The following is a 25,048-nucleotide window of genomic DNA, read 5'->3' as shown; positions in this document are numbered from 1 at the left end:
TTCCAATAGCTGTTAGCCAATGTGTTTTGAAAAAACAGAAAACACTCATTTCAATGAAGAGATACCTAGCTACATGTTTCAACGTGAAAAAAGAATTTCCCAGAAAAAAAATATTTCCGGAAACCTTGGAAAAGAAGGAAAAAAAAAAGGAATAAATTTTCTGATAGTTTTTCAGGAAGTCGTTTGAAATAACAGGAGGCCATATAATCCTAAAGGTGCGGCACCGGTCGCACTGCCCTAAGACCGCCCCTGCATACGTCACAGTCGACAAACACAGTCGCTTATACTTATTTAAAAAAATAACTGTAAAATATACATGAAAAATGACCGAGATGAAAAAAAAATTGGAGGTTTGTTGTGTATATAATATTACGGTTATTTTTCGAAAAGAAAAGAATCGATGGGCAGTGCACCTATATACGTACAGTACATAACTATGCCTCCTCTGACACATCGCTCTGGATTCGCGCCTGGGGGGAAAGCGCTGACTAATGTTTTTGCACCGGGCGTCACTAGGTCTAAGACCAGCCCTGGACGTATGGTAACCTTACTTAAACAAACTTCACGTTAGGTTCGCAACACGGACATGCACATTCCAACATGTATCAATTATTGAGAAGTACCACAGGGGAATATGGACGACGTGCATGTGCGGTTTAGTGCTAGTTGTCTGACACCAGGATGCATGATCTCTCTCCCATTGATTTAACCGAGAAATCTCGACATTTTCTCTGCGTGTATAATTGTACATAACTCATCCCCCACCTCTCCTCCTCCAAAAAGAGCATTTCAGGAAACATTCACTGTGAGCCAAACACAACGAAACCTCTCGAAACCTCCCCGTAACAAAATTTGGTCTGGGAACTCAAAGAATTCCCATAATGTAAGAGCCAACACATGCATTGCTTAACAAAGAATAATTTCGATCACGATAATTTAAAACTGAGAATGAACGGGAGTTTAAATAAAGTTGCATTAGAGCAGTGGTTATCAACTGGTGCTCCGCGGCCGTTCGGAAGAAATAAAATAAGTAAATTTGATAGATGAATAAAAGGCCCTTTGACAGAATTACTTTATTTTAAGTGTATAAGGAAACCCCAGGGCCGTAACTAGGATGGGGCAACTGGGGCTCTGTCCCTGGACCTCGAACCGAATGGGGAATCTGCAAATGTTTACATTTGTTTTGCCTAAAGATGAGCCTTTCAAGAAGGGGGCAGGCCGGGACCTCCGATTTTTTAAGTTTAAAATTTTGAAAAAAGTCCAAAAGGTATAGTACCTATAATGCTATCCATGTATAAGACGACCCCGTCCCCCGTCCCCCCACTGATATTTTTGGAACTCAATTTTTGGCATAAAGAGGGTTCCTTGTATGTACATGTTAAGATACGGTATATTGAGTATAAAATACTGTTTTTACTGTTGATTTCTCATCCAAGTTGGGGGACACCCTTTAAATATTTACAAAGATCCCCAAGAAATCCGTGGACCCCCCCTCGTACACCTGAATTTTTTGCGACAGAAATGATGATGATATGAAATCAATTTCTCCCCCATATTCTTTCAATTTTTAAATATTGCACATGCCTGACTCATATTTAGGAAAATGTGTATTTTCTAACGGTGTGTTGAAATTAATATTCATTCTATGTCTTTACAGATTTTCAAAGATCGAGACATTAAATCGTACTTTTTAAGTTGGAATTTCGCCAATCCTTATCACGTTCCCAGATTTGATTATTCAGGTGAGTGGTTGTGAACGAAATCACGAACATATAATTGTTTTGCGTATTTTCATATGACACGTAGATATGATTGCGATGATGAAAAATATTTTGATATTTTGATTGGAGGGTTTACTGCTATCTAGTTTTCAATGATGGCACCAGATGTGAGTTTTAGTCCCGACTTTTTTGCAGAAATATCCCGGTTTTTTCATTTTTTTAAACACTACTTGAGGATTAAGTACAGTTTTACTTGAGTACTTGAATTCGATATTTTCATCAAAAATATAGACCAGGTAACAAAAATAAATTCGAATTCTCAATAACTATAAGTTGACGAGGTGACCAGGACCGCCTTAAGAGCATCATGGGCCTTCGGGCCAAGTGATTTTTCAGAGGCCCTACCAGGCCAGTTCTCGAAAATTTCAATCAGATTTGATTTTTGTGAGGCCCCCCCCCTTCTCGTGAGGCCCCTGGGCAGTGCCCGGGTCGCCCATGCGTTAAGACGGCACTGGAGGTGACATTATTTCCACTAATATATATATATATAATTGTATTTTCTCTGAATATTACACGTATTGAAACGCTTGAATTGCCAAAAGTGTGTTGAAGGATTTTGAAATATTCAGTGTGAGGCAGCATTTTTTAACGTACATAAACCACGCAGAGTAGAATGGTTATTAACTTTATTTTTTTAGTAGCAGGGCCGCAACTAGGGGTGAGCAGGCGGATCTTCTGCCCGGGCACTGGACTGAGGGGGTCGCTGAAATCACCATTGGACTGCTCTCTGTACATCACGAGGTTGCACCAAAATGTTTGCTTACCCCGGCTGAAGAAGTATCTAGTTTCGGACTTGGTCAGAAGCCTGCTGCTTTTCGCATTAGATAAGTAGCTGGGAATAAAACAGTTCATTTTACTCAACATCTTGTGCGTTGAGAGTAACATTGTTTTTCCAACAAAACGTAGGCATGGCCTGTAAATTTCACCGAAAATCTATTTTTTATTATTATATATTTTGCATAATGAACACATTCAGAGCAAAAAAAGTGAAAATATAAACAAATATGTGGAAATTTCTGATAGCAGTCTGTTTGCCTTCATTTGAGGGAAAAAGTTGAATGGGGGAAATGAAAAAATAAATTCGAATAGATTAATGAGGGACAAAAATATTCAGTATTCTCGAATCACCAGAATCCAAATTTTTCTGAAAATCTTTTCAAAATTTGACGTCTTTTTTTCCAGGAAATAGGGTCACCTTACCTAAATAGAACCACTAAAAAAAATCAGAAACAATTTATTTATTTACAATAACCACAGAAGGCATGAAATGCACTTATACTGGAAGAAAAAAAAAATAATAATAGTCAGTACGGGAAGCACTTCGCATACGGAGCCAGGTCGAAATCCCCACTAGTGGAAGCAAATCTTGCGTAGGAGGCACATACAAGTTCTGATGGAAGACTGTTCCATATTCTTGCCACACGGAATCTATATCCGTGGAAAAAGCAATCCCTTCTAGCCGTTGGTATTCTTATTTGGAAGCGATGCCTACGTAGGTTAACTCGCCTGTCTATGATCTCAAAGAAAGGCTCTCTCGATGGTAGATAAACAATTTGGTGGACTAGTTTGTAGCACATCTTCAGATCTGTAGCGATTCTACGCCATTCCAGTGAGTGTAAACTCAGAAATTGAAGTCTCTGGCAATAATAACAATTTCTGGAAAGTTTGACAGCTAGTGGTGGATGCTTGTGGGAAAAAAACTCGAAAACATTCTTGTAAGAAATATAAGTATATGTTATATAAGAAATATAAGTATATGTTATATAAGAAATATAAGTATATGTTATATAAGAAATATAAGTATATGTTATATAAGAAATATAAGTATATGTTATATAAGAAATATAAGTATATGTTATATAAGAAATATAAGTATAGAAATATTGTATATGTTTCAAAGTGGAGAAATAAAAAAATATTTACACAGAAAAAAAACAACCGGAAACTTAGGCTGACCATATTTCCTCGAAAGAAATACGGGAAGTTGGGATTCCAAATACGTGAAAAATACGGGACATCGCCAAAAATGACGCTAAAGTAAACAAAGTTGCCAAATATTGGAGAAATTACCTAAAAATCAAAATGTCGGGAAATAAAGCATTAATGCAAATTGCAGTGGATTTAAATGAATTCCACGAAATAAAACGTTCACCAAGACAAATGTGAAAAATTAATATTATTATTTATAATTGTAATTATCATAATATAATTTATGAGTGGGAAAATAATTTCATTCTTTGACTTCAATAAAGAATAAAAATTCAAGTAATTTTCGTGTAAAAAACGGGACACTTTCGCTAGAGAGACGGCCAAAAAAAAAAACCAGAAAAAAACGGGTCTGTCCGGGGAAATGCGGGACGTATAGTCAATACAAGGAAACTTAAAAAAGGTGGCCAAAAGGGCGAATTTTTCCGAAACGTAGGGAGACACTTTAAATGACATCAAAAATATGTTCACTATATTTCCTCGATAGAAATACGGGAAATAAGAGTCAAAATACGGGACATCACCAATTATCACCAAAAATGACGCTAAAGGTGAACAAAATTGCCAAATATTGCTGAAATTACGGGAAAATCATACAGGTGGGAAATGAAGCATTACTGCAAATTGCACACAGTGGATTTATAGTTGTAATATCATTTATGAAGTGAAAAATAATTTCCATCTGAACTGACTTCAATAACGAATAAAAATTCACTTGTGCTTTGCGGAATAAACGAGAAAAAACCCGGATACTTTTGCAAAAAACAGTCTGGAAGACCAGGAAAACAAAAAAAAAGAGCGGGATTGTTCCGGAAAATACGGGATATATAGTCTCCCTAATGCAAAAAATAAAAAAAAAAACCTCCATCAAGTAGTACCGTTTCTAAAACATAGATGGCAGCAAATTCATGGTACAGGATATATTTTTTTTTTATCGTTGATTTCCAAATTTTTATATGACATCAAAATCAGCAGCCCACTTGTTGGATTTGCCGCCAGGCCCTGATGGAATGTTCCCGTCGAGCTTATATTACTGGAAGGAGCATGACGTCAGCGGTCTCCGCCTTGGCAGTGCTGAGAAAGGTGTCCCCCAATATCTTTCGTCGGAAGATCACGTGACTCAGTGCAAACAAACACGATCCCCACCCCATAGAGATCAATGTTAAAATTGCCGATTTTATCACGGAGATGCGGAAATTTAGTAGGGTTTTCCGCTGCATCTAGAATTTAATAAATTGTATTACCAGACCAGACCAGAATTGAACGTTTCCGTCGCTGCCCAGCCTTTGCAGGCTGTCTGGCGACTTACAGATCACCAGGGGTGGTATGAGAAGGGAAAAGACAAGTTTGTGCATGTGTGTAAGGTATGTAGTGTATGCGTGTGTGTGTAGAGAATGAATAAGCCAGGAGAGTATTGTTTACAAATCTTCGCGAAATGAATGCTCATCGAGATAAAACACAACACAATCGAAGAACAAGGGGGAAATGTCTTAAGGGAAGTAGCTGATGATATGCTACCCAAAAACTCCAACATTATAAATATTTACATAATCGAGAGACACTAACCAGAGATGTTTGAGGTACTGTTGAACCGTCATCAGTCATATAACCATAATCAAGAACGTCAAAGAAAAAGTTATAATGAAGACATGACACATATCATCTCTGTATTGTAATAACATCAGTTTCAACAGAACCCAATGCACCATTTTATGCAAGCGCAAATTATGAACAAATGAGAAAAATTATTAATTGCGAAAAAAAAAACAACATATAAATGCCTCTGAATTGCGATCACAGCATCCGCAATATCAAACAAAACTGATATTAGATTGATAAATTAATTTGAAAAAAAAAAAAAAAAAAAATCAAAATCATGAAAATGTTCTGCAAATTACATCAATTCGTCACCCAATCCACGCTCAGCAAGTCCATTGGCCTAGAGTGTACTGTGGGTATTCTAGGGTCATAATAGACAATTTCTCTAAGATGCGGGTGTTCAGAAGATCGTAGCCTGTCAAAATGAGCATTGACAAGCTCCTTGATATAGTCCAAGATTAGTGGTAAGTCAAGATCTTTACGGATGTTTTTTCCTCTCACATACCAGGGGGCTCTGGTAAACTGACGAAGAATGATGTTCTGCTGTGTCTGTAAACGTTTCATATTTGCAAGACTGGCATGAGCCCACACTGGGGCAGCATATGTCAGAATAGGACGAATAATAGTTTTAAAAAGAATTACTTTATTCCTCAATGTTAGCCTGGCCTGTGGGAATGTGATTCTGGATAGCATCCCAACTGCTTGTGAGGCCTTATTTCTTACGTACATCACCTGAGGAGAAAATGAGAGCGACTTATCTAGTATACAACCTAGATACTTGACTTGGAGTTTTCTTGTCAACACCGTATTGCCGATGTATATGGGAGTTCTTGGAAACTTGTACCGTCTTGTGAAGAGAATATATTGACATTTTTGATGATTCAACTTTATATCGTTGTCTTGGCACCAGTCCTCAACGTCTTCAGATGATTCTTGTAAATTTTCAATACATTTTTTCCCTTTTTTGTGATTGGTCAACAGGATGGCATCGTCAGCAAATAGACCAAGCATTCCGCGCTGAGGAGCTGGGAAGTCATTGATGTATAACGCAAAGAGCAGTGGTCCCAAACAAGACCAGACCAGACCAGAATTGAACGTTTCCGTCGCTGCCCAGCCTTTGCAGGCTGTCTGGCGACTTACAGATCACCAGGGGTGGTATGAGAAGGAAAAAGACAAGTTTGTGCATGTGTGTAAGGTATGTAGTGCATGTGTGTGTGTAGAGAATGAATGAGCCAGGAGAGTATTGTTTACAAATCTTCGCGAAATGAATGCTCATCGAGATAAAACACAACACAATCGAAGAACAAGGGGGAAATGTCTTAAGGGAAGTAGCTGATGATATGCTACCCAAAAACCCCAACATTATAAATATTTACATAATCGAGAGACACTGACCAGAGATGTTTGAGGTACTGTTGAACCCTCATCAGTCATATAACCATAATCAAGAACGTCAAAGAAAAAGTTATAATGAAGACATGACACATACCATCTCTGTATTGTAATAACATCAGTTTCAACACGACACGAACCCAATGCACCATTTTATGCAAGCGCAAATCACGAATAAATGAGAAAAATTATTAATTGCGATAAAAAAAAAAAAAAAAAAAAAAAACATATAAATGCCTCTGAATTGCGATCACAGCATCCGCAATATCAAACAAAACTGATATTAGATTGATAAATTGTTTTCAAAAAAAAAAAAAAAAAAATCAAAATCATGAAAATGTTCTGCAAATTACATCAATTCGTCACCCAATCCACGCTCAGCAAGTCCATTGGCCTAGAGTGTACTGTGGGTATTCTAGGGTCATAATAGACAATTTCTCTAAGATGCGGGTGTTCAGAAGATCGTAGCCTGTCAAAATGAGCATTGGCAAGCTCCTTGATATAGTCCAAGATTAGTGGTAAGTCAAGATCTTTACGGATGTTTTTTCCTCTCACATACCAGGGGGCTCTGGTAAACTGACGAAGAATGATGTTCTGCTGTGTCTGTAAACGTTTCATATTTGCAAGACTGGCATGAGCCCACACTGGGGCAGCATATGTCAGAATAGGACGAATAATAGTTTTAAAAAGAATTACTTTATTCCTCAATGTTAGCCTGGCCTGTGGGAATGTGATTCTGGATAGCATCCCAACTGCTTGTGAGGCCTTATTTCTTACGTACATCACCTGAGGAGAAAATGAGAGCGACTTATCTAGTATACAACCTAGATACTTGACTTGGAGTTTTCTTGTCAACACCGTATTGCCGATGTATATGGGAGTTCTTGGAAACTTGTACCGTCTTGTGAAGAGAATATATTGACATTTTTGATGATTCAACTTTATATCGTTGTCTTGGCACCAGTCCTCAACGTCTTCAGTTGATTCTTGTAAATTTTCAATACATTTTTTCCCTTTTTTGTGATTGGTCAACAGGATGGCATCGTCAGCAAATAGACCAAGCATTCCGCGCTGAGGAGCTGGGAAGTCATTGATGTATAGCGCAAAGAGCAGTGGTCCCAAACAAGAACCCTGCGGGACAGACGCTCTTATTGGTCTAACAGTTGAGAGACAGTTGCCATTTTTGACTTGGAATCTTCGATTGGAAAGGTAACTGTTTAAGAAGATGATGAAATAGTCAGGCAAACCCAGGTCAATTAGTTTGGATAATAAGGTCGTGTGATTCGTTTTGTCGAAGGCCTTACATATATCCAGACAGAGAGCACAGACATGTTCCTTGTAGTTGAACGCAGTCATCACAAACTCGGTAACTCTGTGCAGCTGAGTAACGCAAGAATGCCCCCGCCTGAATCCGTGCTGCTCACTTCGAAGAATGCTGTTGAAGGACAGGAAAGCGTCAAGACGTGAAATATAGATACGTTCAAAGACTTTAGAAATGTTACTGAGTAAGCTGATAGGTCTGAAGTTTTGAGAGAAAAGTGGGTCAGTTCCAGATTTATGAAGAGGTTTGACAATAGAAAGTTTCCAGACATTAGGAAAATAGCTTGTCTGAAGCATGCTATTAAATATATTAGTGAATGATTTGAGGATAGAAAGAGGAAGATTTTTAAGAGCGAGATTTGAAATTTCATCATGACCAGAAGCTTTTTTAGTTTTGAGTTTGTTAATCATGCCCCTGATTTCGTCAACATTGGTCAAACCAGCAGCACCCATTCCGCGCAAGGCATCCGAGCGAACTCTATCCAGGAATTCTTGAACTTTTCCATGATGAGCTGAAGCAATACTTCGAGATTGCAGACTGTTTGGCATGAATTGCTTTTCATAGTTATCAGCAAACGTTTCAACAATCTCTTCATTTGTATACAACAGTTGACCTTGTTCGTTTGTAATTTTGTCCACCGCTGGAGATTTTCGTTTACAGATTTTCCACGCCTTCCAAAGTGAGCCATCGGATGCTGTGGCCTCCTCAATGAAGTGGGTGAATCTCTCATTGACATATTCAGTTGTTTCTTGTCTTATTTCCTTTTCTAGTCTGTTTAGAGTGGTTTTGTCAGACCGTCTTCTAAATCTTTGCCAGAGTTTTCGGACCCGGTTTTTTAGTCTGATTTTGTCCCGTAATTCTTCCGAAATGCCAAATCTGTTTTCTTTTGCCTTAATCTTCCTGGTAGAGGCTTGAATAGCTGTTTTAATTTGTTCAGTCACATCAACTACTGCATTTTCAATACAGTTCGTCGTCAATTCCGCTGAGTTCCACACTGGTAATGTTTCCAGCGTAGAGCGGAAGATTTCCCAGTTGGTAACCAGTTGATATGGAATATCCTTTGGTCTAGTTATATCGATGGTGAAAATAATAGGGTTGTGAGTTGAATTAAGTTTGGCAGTTGTTTCGAAAAAGATGTTGTGCCTAAAGTTTTTGGAGATTCCATAGTCCAGAACATCGGGTCGATAAAATCGACTAGTAGGATAATTGGTTGGAATGTTCGATGAATGAATGCACAAGCAATTATTCCTACAAAATCTTTCTAGAACTCTACCTTGTCTATTTGTGGAATGGCTGAAGAATGTAGGGCTTTTACAGTTCCAGTCGCCAGCAATTAGTACCGGATTGTTGATATTAACGAGATAGTTTAGGAGATTGATATCAACATGGTTATTAGGTGGTTTGTAAATTGCACAAATGGTTATTGGTGATCTGTTGATGAAGATGTTTACTGCCAAAGCTTCCATTTCAGTTGAAGAAGGAATCGAAAGTTTTTGGTGAGGAATGTCCTTTTTAACGAACACCGCAATTCCACCACCCCTTCCATGTAGACGGTCTTCACGTAAACAGATAAAATTAGAGATATTGGAAGTATGAGAAGGTTTTAAAAAACTTTCACAAACCAGTGCTACATCAATTTGTAGGTCATAGAGTAATTGTTTGAATTCTTGTAGTTCCTGTTTAAGCCCAGTGGCATTCCATGCCAGAATTTTCAGCGGTTTGCTGATAGTTGACACTGGTGTATTAATTTTTGAGCGCTGAAATAAAACCAATCAGAATTTGAATAAGGTTATGAGCCTTATCTTCAGAAATGCCCATATTGACCCAAAGTTCTCGCACAACATTGGAAAAGTTCTCCATGTTGTTCTTCTGTGAATTCTCCACTGTTTCATTAGTAGTTGAAGACATACAAACTGAATGTACAGACGCATCAGTGGCATCAGTTTCATCAATGACAAGGTAAGGTACTGGCATTTGCCTGTTTACAGAATTATTATAAGATTTGGAAAGTTCAGACGGCTTAACTATGTGATCGCCGAAAGAATCATCACGATTATTAAGATGTTTGTTGAATTCATGAATTACATCTGTGAAATTAATTCCAAATTGATTATTTTTGTAATCTAATATTTTCACTTGCTCGGCTTCGTTATACTTTCTGTTCAGCTCCTCGACCAGTTCGGCTTCCGTGAGATGCACTTTGCCTATTCCAAGAATATGTGGTCCCTTTAAGACTTCGTCTACAGAACGTTGTAATACCAACGGGATTGTACTAGCCTTGACCCAAGGATTTGACTCTGTTTTAGTAGACAACTCATTTTCAGAAAAGTTGTTTTCCCCATTTCTGTCTCTTCCTCGTTCTAAAACTACGTTATTTCCTACGCTGCCTAGAAGGGGGAAATCTCGAAGCGAAGGTGGAAGCTTGGAGATGAAGGTTCTTCCAGATTCACCTGTGGAAGCAGGTCTGGCAGGGCACTTAGAATACGTTCCTGTATGAGGGCCTCCACAGAAGTAACACTTTATCTTGTTCAGATCTCCCCTAACCAAGCAGCTTCTAGTACTGTGTCCTTCTGAACAAAATGCGCATATGGCTTGATTATGGCAAAAATAACTTGTATGTCCGAATTTCATGCAGTTCCTGCATTGCAAGGGAAAACGATTTCCTCTGTATCTTTCAATCTCTATTGGAACCCCGTCGATGTCGACCAAGTTGGCAATTTCTTTAGAGTTGATCGGTGTCCCAAACAAGAACCCTTAGGAAGTGATACTAACGTTATTTTACTGTATACAAATATCAACGATTAAATTTTTGAAGCAAATTTGACAATTTAACTAATATTATTGCTTAGTAAAATATTAACTAACATCGTACTGCATTGACTTTTTCATGCTCTACATTAATCCAAAACCGGTTACCCAATTCCAATCGAATAATCATTAACAGCTGAGTTTTTTATTTGATAGGTGGCAGAAGGGGTTCCAGTTTAATGATGTTTCTCAATTCAATGCATCCTGTACTGTACATTTGTTTTCCGAAAGGCACGTTTTGGCTGATAAAGATTTTTATTTTAACTCGTTTGTTGGTTATGGACCAAAATAACTAAGAAAAGCACTAAACGTTAATAATGCATAAGTGCATATGCAATCGCATATTTTAGTACTTTCTATAGTTGATGCATATAAATGCATAAAATATCCGAAATTTTAGAACAAGTGCATATTTTTTATCATATCTTCTATATTGATGGTATTGTTTGCAAGATTATTTTCATCTTTCCGTTCTTCAAATTCATAAGAAAAATATTTTACGATTGAGTGTTATTCATTTTTTAGGGTATATTTTTAGGCAATGCACATTTTTAGGCATTTTTAAATGCATATTTTTGCAATTCTAAATACATTTGTTCTTCATTTCTTGCTCATGTTTTCCAGCATGCATATTTTTAACTGCACATATTTTTCTCTTCTCTTGCGTTAGGATACCTTTGGTTAGTCCTTATACTTCTCAGTGCTTTAATAATCATATTTTTTTCATTTTTGTGCATATTTTTTATACATATTTTTCTTATTGTGTATGTTTTCCTTTTAAGGGAATATTTCAGCATTTTTAGTGTATATTTCAGCGTTTTTTAGTGCGTATTTTGCCACTTTTTTTAGCACATATAATCCGGGCTCTATAAATAAGTTTACAAAATATGGACGTTTAGTGTTTGAGAATGACTAATAACGAAAGTAATTCCGTGTGCACACAGTGTTTCTTCTCCATGAAAAAAAAAAAAAAATCCTCATATGTATAAGGTAATACACACCTCCTTGTATAAGGTAGCATGATATCGAAATTTTGCGCGCAAAGGATCAAATTGAATGGAATGTATCTATATTCACCTCAGCAGGATTTTTTGAGCCGTCAGGGGCAGTCCCGTCTTAACGCATGGGTCCACCCGGGTGTTTCAAGAGGAGAGGAGCCTCACAAAAATGAGAAGTGGTTGAAATTTTCGAGAATTTTCCAGATAGGGCCTCAAAAACATCACTTGGTGCGGGGGCGCCCCCATGATGCTCTTAAGACGGCCCTGCTCAGGGGTTCCAATGACGCATGCGCGCATCTTCGGCTATATTCCTTACATATGTTTACAAGAGATGAACAATAATTGTTTTCCAACCAAAACAGAACCGCTTTTAATATGTATACATTTTTATAACGGTGCTTTTCAATGGAGGGTATTTATTAATTATTTTAGATCCATTGAATACTATTTATTAATACTATTCACTTATTTCGCTTGTTTCTGAATGGAAGAAGGAAAAGATATTGCCTGATTTTTAATAAATCACGGCTGTTTTAATGCATGGGCCCCGGAGGGCCTTCTCTGGTGCATACGTGCACTCCAAGATAGTGGAATCAGGTGCTATGATAGCAGGTGGCACTCGGGCGAATGTATCATTTCTCCACGTGGAAATTCGATCAATTGACAAGGGCCACATTATTTTACGACTTTCCAATGAGGGATTTGTCCAGCCCTCTTCTCCCACCCCTCCGTAGGAATATTTATCGGTTTGTGGCCTGTGGGCTTTACAAACATTGCCACCATTTACCCATTCTAGTCTAGTTTTCTTTACTACTCATTCCTACAAATTAGCCAGCTGGACTATAGCCTGCTTATCCCCCCCCCCCCCCCACAAACCGTAAATATGTCTCTGTGTCACTATTATTCGGTCGTTCACATGCTCTCACACCCTTTAGGTCACTGTTTTCGTCCCTTGCTCAGCAGGCAATTCTTTTGGTCACTCACATATTTGCACTGTTTTGGTTGCACTCACATGCTTCCAAATTCTCTAGGCTAGTCCTTCAAGTAGTCTGGGTTTTTTTAAACAAAAAAAAAAACAGGGCTTTTCGTATATCAGTGACAAGAAAGTTTTCTTCTTTGAAAGCTACAGGAATGCTCGTATTTCACATGAAATATTTTTGATCGTTCCAACTTTTTCATAAAATTGTCCCCTTTTTCAACGAAGATTATTTGAATTTTAAATCTTCACTGAAATCATGAATAAAGGTAATTTTCATAAGTTATAAATTATATATTATTATATTATAAATATTCATCTCACATTTTTGTTATGTTTCAAGAATTGCTCACGAATATTTTTTCGTTGAGCATATTTCAGCTCACTGCAATTTCCAGTAGCTCTTTACTTCTTGTGTATCGGTAATCTCTCAGCGATTTCAGCCTAGGTGCTGCTTGGGCCCACCAAAGACCCCAGCCAAGACAGACATGCTCCAGGATGTGAGGGGGGAACCCATGCTTCTGATCGTGCGGCCTCATGGGTCAAGCAGCCCAAGAGCTGCTCTGGACGTAGGGGGCCATTGAAGTATTATGTAAGCAGATTTTAAGCCATTTTTGACCCCCCCCCCCGTCAGCAAAACACTGACTCCCTCCCCCCCCCCTTGTCCGCAAAATTTCGTCAGCAGCTTAGAATATTTCATATCTTCAAAAAGGGGGGTTGATGACGTAAGCAACCTTCAAAGCCCCTTCCCCCCCTTGTCATCAAAAGTCAGCAAATCCCTCTCTATGCTGACGTAATACTTGAATGACCCCTAAGTATTCGTCTGGTTCAGTGATGACCTCGTCAAACAAAATTTCCCTTTCGACTAAATTTACCTCTCCCCCCCCCCACACATTCCGAAAATTGTGCTGCCATCTATCAGTGGAAATATGTAGTCAAGTATTTTACACTAGAAAAACATTGTTTTGCATTTATATATTTTTTGAACAAGAATTATTTTGTTTGATTAACTCTCAAAATTTCCCACAAACACCAAGAAATTTCCCTTGTTGACCAATTTTTCCCACGAGTTACCTGGTCTGGCTACAAAAAATGGAAGTTGTAAAAAATCCATTCCACCCAACACCGCAAATCTGACGTTCAGTGACATCTATCGGCTAATTCTGTAAACACAAGAGTTCAGTTTTAAAATCCCCTAACAGATGGCGTCCTAAAGACATCTCAACTTATTGTTTACGGAAGAGAAACGTTTTTTTCCCCCTCTCTCTCATCGTAATGAAGGCGGAAGCGCGACGAAAACATCATCATCAATGGAGACGGGAAAAAAAAGGAAACAACGGGGAAACAGGGAAGTATTTACCTCCATAAACAAACAAAAAATCTTATTTTTACTCTTTTCTTCTAAATCTTTTTTGTATCTTTCTGATTGTTCCCTGATCCCGTATTTTTTAGTTTATTATCGCAAGCGAGCCGTCCGGGACATTTCTTCCGAGCCATTCTTGTTTGTCTGTTTTAACCTAAGTGTTGCTATTGTTAGAAGTGCCGGCTAATTATTTAACCTTGTAGATATTTCTTCGTGTTTTTTTTTTTTTTTTTTGGGATTATAACACTATTTTTTATAATCGTGTATGAAGATAACAATGAAATAATTCATAATCTGAATGAATGTGTTACGTGTTATTCCTTTGATTGCGCACATGATGTTTATTTACGTTTTGTTTTGACGCACGAGGTGTGTGTGATAATTGATTATAATAATTTTGAACATGCCATTCATAATTAAATTAATAACCGTATGGGATCATAATATGAGAAATTAATTATTACAGTAAATTATAATTATATCTGTTATAAATTTTATTGGTATTTTTCAAGCGTAATTTATTTCTTGGTGCATTAAGGGAGCAATTTTTTAACATTATGAACTGATAGTTATCATTTATAAATATCATTGGCATTTTTCCAGCATAATTGATTTATTTCGTGCATTATAAATGTGTTTTAGTGTATTGAAAATTTATGATTATCATTCGAAAGCTTTATAGGTATTTTCTTATAAATTTTATTGTTATCTCACATTGATGATTTTTATATATAGGCCTATATATATTATCTTAAACTAAAATATAATTGGAAATTTATAAAAAAACAGGGTTTTATCAATGTTTGTTTTAAAATAATTTTTTTTTTACAATTATTCTTATTAGAATTCTTTAGATAATTATCATTGCAACTCAGATAATTTATTAAGACCGCCGAAATTATTATTTTTCTGTATTAGTCATGTGTAAAAATATAGGACTATATATCTATCTATCTCTCAAATATCTCAATATCAGAAAGTAAAATTTCATCTCTAATTATGATGGTAATTATCGAGAAATTGCTGATCTCAATCGTTCTTAGTTTCGAAATTTTTGTTTTATGTACCGTAATTATATTATAATTTCGTATTCTTATTCTCCTCTTAAAAAAGTTGAATCAAAGATTTATTTATAAATTTATTTATTTTTTAATATTGATTTCATCAATATAGAAATTAAATATAATGAACTCAACTCAGCCAATAAAAACCAATGAAATTCAACTGTTTTCGACAAATGTGAAATAAAAACCAAGTGATGTAATAAAAACTGGATCCTCACGATCGTTTCGAAAACGCGGTGGTCTCCGTTCTTAAAGGGTAAAAATTTCTTTCTTAACCCATTTTCGACTGACGTTTCATTCGTGCATTAGAAAAAAAACTAATTAATTTTCATTAAATTTGCATTTCTAATGAATAAAATGAACATTTTGGAAATTAGAGGTTCTATTAAGTTCCTTAATTCAAAACTTACTTTTCAAAAATTAAACGGATTTGGATATTTATATGTATATGTATCCTGATTTTTCATCTGGGATTTTTTCCCCCGGTGACTATGAACGGAAATAATAAAAAAATAAAATAGTTTTTTATGTTATGTATAGTAAATACAGGGTGGGCAAAAAGTCCGTAGAGACTTCAAAAATTAATAAAAACCGGAAAAATAACCGAAATAAAAAACGGTTTGCAGGGTTAGCATCGCTAGGTCACGGGAATATTTTAAGACAGGAAAAAAAAAATAATAATAATAACTCAAAAAACAGCCGATAGGGGAGCTGGTATAAATGACTTTGGTGGAAATATGCAAATGAGACGATTATAAGAACTTGCGCTCCTAACCAGTTCACCGTTGTAAACCGTGTACGTGGACCTGCTGCACTCTGCCGTTGCTGGATTTGTGACTCGCCTGTAATGTGTTATCCCCTGTGGTGGTGGTCATGTGGAACACATACTGCTGTAATAGACGATTTTGAGGCATTCTGTTTGTTATTTGCGTATCATATCCTTGACTTGTGTACGTCAGCACCACCCCTATCAGCTGTTTTCTGAGGTTTATTTTCCTGTCTTTGAAAATCCCCGTCATCCAGCGATGCTAACCGTGCAAACCGTTTTTTATTTCGGTTATTTTTCCGCATAGGCGGTGATAGACTTGGAAATCTGGGGGGGGGGGGTACGTTCATTATTGCTGGGGGCATGCTGATGATGTCAATTCATATATACATTAGATCAGCCGACTCCACCTTTATTCCCCACCCTGTACAACATATTTAATGAACAAAGAAAAACATACTCTAAATTAATGTCCAGTTTTTTTAAACGTCTCAAACATGTTATTTAACTCAAAATTGGTTGAGAGAGAAAATTGATGGTCTATCTGTCTCTTTATTAATCTTTTGTTGGCGCCCATTGTGATTGATGGCGTTTATAGTCCATTCCCATCCAAGACAATTTTGAATTAATTGTTGTCCTTTAAGAACGGAACCCATTGCGTTTCGAAACGATCGTGAGGATGTAGGTTTTATTACGTCACTTGGTTTTTATTTCATATCTGTCGAAAATCATTGCATTTTATTGTTTTCATTCATCTTGTGGCGCGTAGATTGCAGTTTTTGCGTAATAGTTATTCATATCCACTGGCGATTTTAAGGGGGGGGGGGATCTTTAGCGGGCTAAAATAGCCGAGGGCGACAAGTTCGGGAAATTTGAGAAACGAGTGAACAAGAAAATTAGCAGAATTTGAAAGGTCGGCAAAATTTGTATACCCTCAATTTTTCCGTCTCTGCCCAGGCAGCAAGGGACTAGGTCAGTGATTGACCTAATAAGTTTGCAAGCACGTTAGTGAGCAAAAGAATGACTTTGTTCATTCACTTGCTTGCTCATGCTCCAACAAGTGACCTATGGAGTGAGGAACCAGTTCAGTGAGTGACTTTAGAGTGTGTGCAAGTATGTGATTGGCCAAAACAGTGTGCAAACACGTGATTGACCGAACGAGTGACCTACAGAGTGTGAGGAGCGAGCATGTGAATGACCAGAGAGTGACCTACAGAGTGTGAGGAGCAAGCATGTGAATAACCAGAGAGTGACCTACAGAGTGTGAACAAGCATGTGAATGACCAGAGACTGACCTACAGAGTGAGGGACCAGGTCAGTGAGTGACTTCAGAGTGTGTGCAAGCATGTGAATGACCGAACGAGTGACCTACAGAGTGAGCAAGCATGTGAATGAAATAACGAGTGACCTACAGAGCGTGAGCAAGCATGTGAATGAAATAACGAGTGACCTACAGAGCCAGGGACAAGGTCAGTAAGTGACCTTAGAGCGTGTACAAGTATGTGAGTGATCAAAATAGTGAGTAAGAATGTGAGTGACTGAAACAGTGAGCAAACATGTGAATAACTAAAAGAGTGACTTTAGAGACACAGGAGGTGTACTTACAGGAGTGGGGAGAGGGAGGCCAAGTGGGTTATAGAACAGGGTGATGAATTCGAGGAAAGAGTGAGTATTCAAGAAAATCAGACTAGAATAGGAGAAGGGCGGCAAAACCATAAATGCGCCTTTGTTCATATATATATCGTGATCAAAATTTATTTCTCTCTATTTATATCATTATCTAATTATTTTGTTAATCATCAAAATCCTGTCTTTTTTCATTAAAATCTTTACAGTATTATATACCGTAAAATTTAATAATTTATTACCAAAAAACGGACTTATCGTTCCTTTATTGCTCGTCCATGTGCCGCCCCCCATGGACCATATTTTCTTTCTGTAGCCTTTTCTCATAACCAAAATTCAGGAGCGAGACTTTTTACTCATTACACTTATTTCTGAGTAAATTTATAGCATATAAATTTTTTTTATGAATGAGGTCAATCTCCGGAGCCAAGGGCTAAAGACCTGTCAGCGTCTCAAAGGAATTTTACAATGATTCCAACAAATGTAGCCTTTGCAGCCCAATTACACGCTAATGATTAATTATTTATTTCAAAATAATCTACAAGAATTTATACTAGAAAATTTTCAAATTATTTCAATAATCTAATGAAATAGACGTGTGAGTGCTTTTCCTCATTATTATAATTATATAATTTAAATTTTTCACACACACACACACACATTACATTTATTTTTCATATTAGAAACAATTAAAAGATTAGGCCCATAAATGAAAAAAAATTTAAGAAAGCATTTCTACCCTTTTTAGGAAAGTTTTTAGAACATTCATGTTAAAAACAACATGGTATAGTGGAACTTTTTAAAATCATGTTTAAGTTTATATAGTTTGCAGTTTTTTACAAACCTTTAAAAAGTGGTGATCAAAGTTATTGAAACCCCTTTATTTTTTTCCCAATACCGAGTTTCTTTGAGTGAGCTAGCATTATCGCAAACCAGAAAGACCCTTGAACGTTTTCGAATAGTGAGCACCGTTTACGTCCAGTATTGGTAATAGAGCACCCTTTTTATGTGACAACTCTGGTTGTTATGCACAAATTCAAACTAGCATAAGTTGACGACTTGTAAGGGATGGTTGGGATTTTAGTGTCGATCGCGAGCAGGAAATTAGGCATATCAGGTGCTTCAGTAAGCACCAGGTCAAAGATGTAGGGTGTTCGAAAGCCGGATAGTTTGGAAATCCTGCTGCAACATTCAGTTTTATAAAACGGGTTCAAAGTATCACTCCCTGAACTTTTCTGCGATCATTATTGGTTGTGCTAATGTGCAGGTCATCGTGGTATCCCAACGAAAATTCAACTTACAACATTGCGCCAAAGAGTTACACAGACCTGATTGTGTGTTCTTTTCTTCAAACACTTGCACGCTCATTGATTTTATCTGCTTTACCGCACACCAACTCCTGTCATATATCGCCATACGGCAATTTCCAGCCAGTGGAGTTGAGTGGGAAATGAAGACTTCATCCATCGGTGATCGCCCCAGAGTCGGTAGGTAAAGAACTTGCTTCTGACGTTCTATGCCCGGATTCGAACCCGTGGACCTTGATGGTAACCATCATAGCGGAAGACGAGCATCTTACCACTGCGCCACTCGGGAGCATTGATAGAATCTAGAACATAGTTTCCCAACCTTTTATGTCCCATCGCCCCCTTCTTCAGAAATTCTTTTCTCCTATCGCCCCCAACGCAATCTAACCCATAGGATCCTATCCGTAGCTTGTACCGCCCCCTGGAACTTTCCATCGCCCACGTTGGGAATCACTGATCTAGAACAATGTTTTCCAAAGTGGGTGATAAACCCACTTTGATGGGCGATGGGACGGACTAGGGGGCGGTAAAAGCTCCAGATACAACATACGATCCTGTGAGTTGCAAGGGGAGAGGTAGGAAACAATTTTTTTTTTCTGAAAGGACGATGAGATAAATACAATAATGGGGAACAAACTATAACTCATCTTCTTACGCAGTTTGCATAGCAGATATCAGCTATACTGATGCGCTGCATGAGAATACTGCATTCATAGGCTGCGGTCATAGTGGAGCGAAGTGGTGCGAATTACAAGAATTGCGACTAGGAAGTAAAAAACGCATAAGGGTGGAGGAAGAGATGTCCGCACATACTAAAAGAGGAAAAGGATAGAGGAAGTGACCGGGGGTTTCCAAAATGTAAGGGTGTGATGATGACAATCCCTCCACAGAAGAGGGAAAGAAAAAAAAATGGAGAAACGGACCAATCATCAGATAGCAAAAATTAACAGATCGAGGTTAAAACAAACAGGATTGTTCCAGTCACGCTCCTCGTTGAGTGGCCTCTTTCTCTTCTTTGTCTTGCTGCTCGAGTATGTACGGTGTAGAACAAAACAATAAATACAGTTGTTTTCGTCGCTAGTCTCTATTATGCACTTGCTTACCTCGTGGTCACCTCACTATGAACTCGGCCTTAGGGTTGATGGCAGATGTTCTGCAAAGAAAAAAAACAAAAAACAAAAAAGCATAAGTATGAAGTAGATCCAGATCTATGCTATATTGAAAATTTTGATAGTTGAAAACTTTTCCAACCATCCAGACATTTCTGGACATGTGGCATCACATGACCGTGCAAGAAGATCCCATAATGCCCCAGAAGAGAGAGATAACGAACAGTTATGGTACGGTGTAACGTGTTGGAAGTTTCTTGGAACAATTCTGCTATAATATTTTGCTAACAATAAATTATCTTGTGTTCTTATTTTACCGTTCGTTATTTTAATCTGTCTGTTTCTTTTGTCAAGACCATCAGAGATATTAGTGTCAGTTTTTTCCTATTGTTGATTGATACCCAGCGTCTTATCAATCTATACAGCGATCAAATATCGATCTTTATTAAAATTCCTGTGCATCTGTGAAACTTTTACTCCCCACAGTCTTAGAACTGTTTGGTCAGACGGTGTATATGTTACGGTAAATGTGATAATTCCGGTTATTATGCACAATCACCTATACCATTTTTGTAAGTTTGATAAATTTCCCAAAATTTATAATTTTTACCTGTGATTATGAATAATCTCCAGAGTCATTGATCAATTGTAAATTTTCTGGACATTATGCTCGAACTTCAGCTTAGATTCGATAGGACATAGTTTCCCAAACTTTTTTTTCCATCTCCGTCCCCTTCTTCAAAAACGTTTTTTCTCTCATCGCATTAAACTCAAAGCTAACCTATAGACTATAATAGTATTACTAGTATTAATTAATAATAGTATATAGTAGAGTGGTAATATATAATATTACTAGTTCTTATTCTTACTCTATATGAGGGAACCCATATAAAACTGTATATAACTTCTGTCATTACCTGGGCCATTCCATCGCCCTCCCGGGGGCGATATTGCCCACTTTGGGAAACACTGGACTCCAGGATGACGAATTCGATCGGAAATGTTGGTTGTGTTTGCACATGTTGATAAATACGAAGAAAGCCATCATGAACAAGGCCGATGAAAAAATTCTTCACATTTATTTCAATTGCATTTAATTTTCATGGCGAAACATGCGCGGTGCACATGTAAGGGTAAATCTGTTAAGTTGTTGAAGTAAAGTGGTGTTTCTGCATGATTTCTTCCATATGCATCAAACTTACCAACACCATTTGGGAATTATTCATTATCACCGGTGAAAGTGATAAATGCAGTGAGATTTATCAAACTTACCGGGACAATTTGTCAATTATGCAATATAACCGGCAATTATTCATAATTAGCGATTTATCACATTTACCGTAACGTATACATGTTGTGGCAAAAGCCCGAAATCAGCCAGTTCGCCAAGCCGGACAATGCCCGAAGTTATTTGGGATTCTTGGCCGAAAGAACCGCTGGAAATCCCTATAATATTTTTATCAATTCCCTGAGATATCAATATTCCGATTCCTTTGATCGTTAGAGTTGCCATAACTAACCATAATCATCGCAAAAAAATGCGCCAACTTAGCAGTGACCTTTTCTTTGACCATGGATCACCAGTCACTTCACGAATCGGCTGACCAAAGCCCAGCCAAGATCCGAAATTCGGACATTGGCTTCGTCAACTGGATGATTTTGGGTTTTGACCGCAACGTGTACTATAATCAGCTTAAGTCACGTGCTTCATTTCATCAACTATACCCTAGTCTCCCCAAACTTTTTGTTCCATCGCCCCCTTCATCAGAAATTTTTTCCTCTCATCGCCCCCCAACTCAAGTATACCCATAGGATCCTATTTTAAATCAGTAGGTTGTATCGCCCCCTTGGACCACTCTATCACCCACCAGGGGGCGATATTGCCTACTTTGGGAAACACTGAACTATACGGTGTCGATGTCAAAAGTGGGAGGTGGTAACATTGCCTTTTTTTATAGCAAGAACAAACGGAGAACCTGCCCACGGCTCAAAAATTATTGAGCAATATTTACTTTCTCAACTTGTTCAATTCTTGAATGGTGTTTATAACATTGGGCACCATGATGAATAGTTAATAACTATTAGTTAATAACTATGCCATAGCATATTTTAAAATCTACGTTGAAAGGATTCACGATACGGCCAAAGTCCTAAGTATGGCCACTCGGTGAAGCGGCGGGTCATTTTGCACATTAGTCAGACTCCAGGCATGAACGACCCCCACTTCGTAGAGACATTGGACATTAGCCGTAATTAGCCATTTATACATAAGTTTCACATTTAAGTAAAATTAATAACAAAGACAAAAACATACACAACAAGAAAATTTTAGCTGAAAAGAACAAAATAATCTTCCACTGGGTCAAGACTCATAACCGGAACCTAAGAAATGAGTATGCAGATAAAAAAGCTAAGGAGGCAACAGAGAAGGCTGAAACTGAGGCAATAGTTAAAATCTCATCGATACAATTGGAAAACGATAAAAGAAATTCATAATGGAACATGGGACTGTTCACCAAATGGAAGATTTACCCATGGAATATTCCTAAAAGTGTCACTGAACATAATGCAGGGTGATTTCCACTTCGATCAAGTTCTGATATAACATGGTGCCTTTGGTGCATACAAAATAAGATTTCATAAAATATCTCCCAAATGCATCTTTTGTGAGAAAGGGATCAGTGAGATGTTAAACATCTAATACAGAGGTCTTGAACCTTTTTTCCGGTCGCGAGCACTGCCTGCACCCATCATCAAAAGAAGAGCACCTTTACGGCAAGTTTGACATACGGATGCATGAAATAAGGATGATTTCAGTCCTTGAATACAATTTTTACAGGGTGTTTCATTGGAAAGTTGGTCAAGTGCTCGCGAGCACAAAATCGGACACGAGCATCGAGCAATCTAGGTGCACCATGGTGCTCGTGAGCAACGGGTTGGAGATGCCTGATCTAATATATAAATGAAAAGCTTGGAATAAAAACAGAGAAGATATCAATTTCAAGAATGAAAGCATCACCATTCAGGCACTAATAAAAAAAAAAAAAAAAAAAGACTGGATCTCTTATAAAGCAAATACAGTAGAGCATTCAAAACAATTGGGGACTGGGGTGTTCGGATAACTGATTTTTCGGAAGACCGATCATTCATGGAAATAAAATTGCATCAGTTTTATAGGAGCAATATGAAACAAAGAAAAAGTGATATTAAACACGAAACTATATATTTTGCATCATGCGTCTTACAAATAACACAGAGAACTGACTAGCCTAGTTTTACATGTTCAAGAGCCCCCCCCCCCCCCCCATTAAGGTACGCCTACAGTTTAGGAGAAGAAATCCAAAATTTTCTTTTGCTTCAGAGTTGAGACTCGTTTTTTTTTTGTCGAAAAATCTCGCGAACATTTTAAAGACATCACATTCTTCTTGTTCTAACCCAAGCATCTTCAACCCATTGCTCGCGAGCACGATGGTGCTCCCTGAAGCACCCAGAGGTGCTCGATGCTTGTGCCAGATTTGGTGCTCGCGAGCACTTGATCAACGTTCCAATCAAACAACTTGTACAAATTGCATTCAAAGATTGAAATCATCCTAATTTCATGCATTTGTATGTCAAGCATACTGTAAGGGTGCTCTTCTTTTTGTGATGGGTACAGGCATTGCTCGTGAATGGGAAAAGGTTGAAGATCTCTGTTCTAACCCAATGGTTCCCAACCGGGGATGCACGCACGCCTACGGGTGCGGGAGACCATTTTTGGGGGGGGGGTGCGAGATGGAAAAAACATGTTAACTTATTATTCACAGGAAAATGTATCACACGAATTTAACCGTGTGAAACTTTATTTTCCGATTAGCGGTTGTACTTGTTTCTCATTTCGGTTGAGGAAAAAATATCATTATTTATTTAAACCAAGAGTTCTCAAACGTTTCCCACCTACGGTGCCTTTTGCCCTAATCAACGCTTATCCGTGGCTCCCCAGATCAGTTTACTAAAGAATCTCTTCGAAAACTCTTTGTCATGCCGTCCCTTCGCGTCGCGTCGCCCTGACAAAGATTGACGACGCACAGTTTGAGAACTCCTGACTTAAACTATTTCGTGGTTTGTTTACATTGGTACCTCGTGTTATTAGCATCTTGCGCTTAGATTTGATGCTGTCGTGAACACACGGTTCGGAAAAATTTTAAAAAAATTCAGTCAAGTGTCAAAGAGACAAATTTATAGTTGTTGCGGTTGGAATCAATAAGTTAAGACTATTCAATGAATATTTTTTTCCAAATCTCAAGAAATTGCCGCCTAGCAGTCGAGTGGTTAGGGAACTAGCTTCCCTGTGCAGGCCTGGGTTCGAATCCCGGTTCGGGCATGGATGTTTGCTAACACTAACAAATTCCCTGGACGGATCATGCTGATCCCTTGGGAATGCGTGAGGATCACATTATTATTAATGCTAAAGAATAGTAAGATTTTTCTTTAGTTTCGTTTTTGAATTAATTTTCAAAAAAATTAAAGCCAAAATTTAATTATTGGATAATTAATGTAATCAATTACAGAAAAAAAAACCCTGAATTATGCAACAGATAAAAGCGTTTTATCCAAGGGGATGCGGGAAGGTAAGTCACGTTGCTCTGGGGGTGCGGGAAGGGGGAAAAAGGTTGGGAACCACTGTTCTGACCCCTTCATAGACCGTTTCAAGGCAATGAAAAGCTTCCTCACTGGATGGGCCTTTTTCAGCACGGTCGTCGTCGCTAGGCTCTTCGTTGTCGTCGCAAGAGTCTTGAGTCGTCGATGACACTGGCAATGGTTTCATCGCACGCCAATGCTTGATAGCCAAGGTCATCGACATCAAATTCGAGCCGGTCTTGAACGTTTCCTGGCCGCATTCTTCAAATCCTGAAGATTCTTTCATCAGCCCAGCCAGTTCTGATACAAATTGGTGTTTCGTGGCTCTTCAGGTG

The 25,048-nt window shown here is 37.9% G+C and overlaps 1 protein-coding gene across 1 annotated transcript in view; it reads left to right on the top strand.

Moving 5' to 3' along the window:
* The window catches only part of LOC149070146 (uncharacterized), a 302,008-nt gene that overhangs the window by 79,834 nt on the left and 197,126 nt on the right, over positions 1–25,048 (top strand). Inside the window, exon 4 of the mRNA XM_089250240.1 lies at positions 1,658–1,742. The gene's annotated coding sequence lies outside the window, so the exon portion shown is untranslated. The remainder of the gene's footprint in view (positions 1–1,657; positions 1,743–25,048) is intronic.

Source organism: Pholcus phalangioides, unplaced genomic scaffold, assembly GCF_987345545.1.
Source record: "Pholcus phalangioides strain wild (caught in Gottingen) unplaced genomic scaffold, Ppha-v1.0 ptg000022l_1, whole genome shotgun sequence".
Classification (NCBI taxonomy): Eukaryota; Metazoa; Arthropoda; class Arachnida; order Araneae; family Pholcidae; genus Pholcus; species Pholcus phalangioides.
This window is presented reverse-complemented; position numbering and strand designations above follow the sequence as displayed.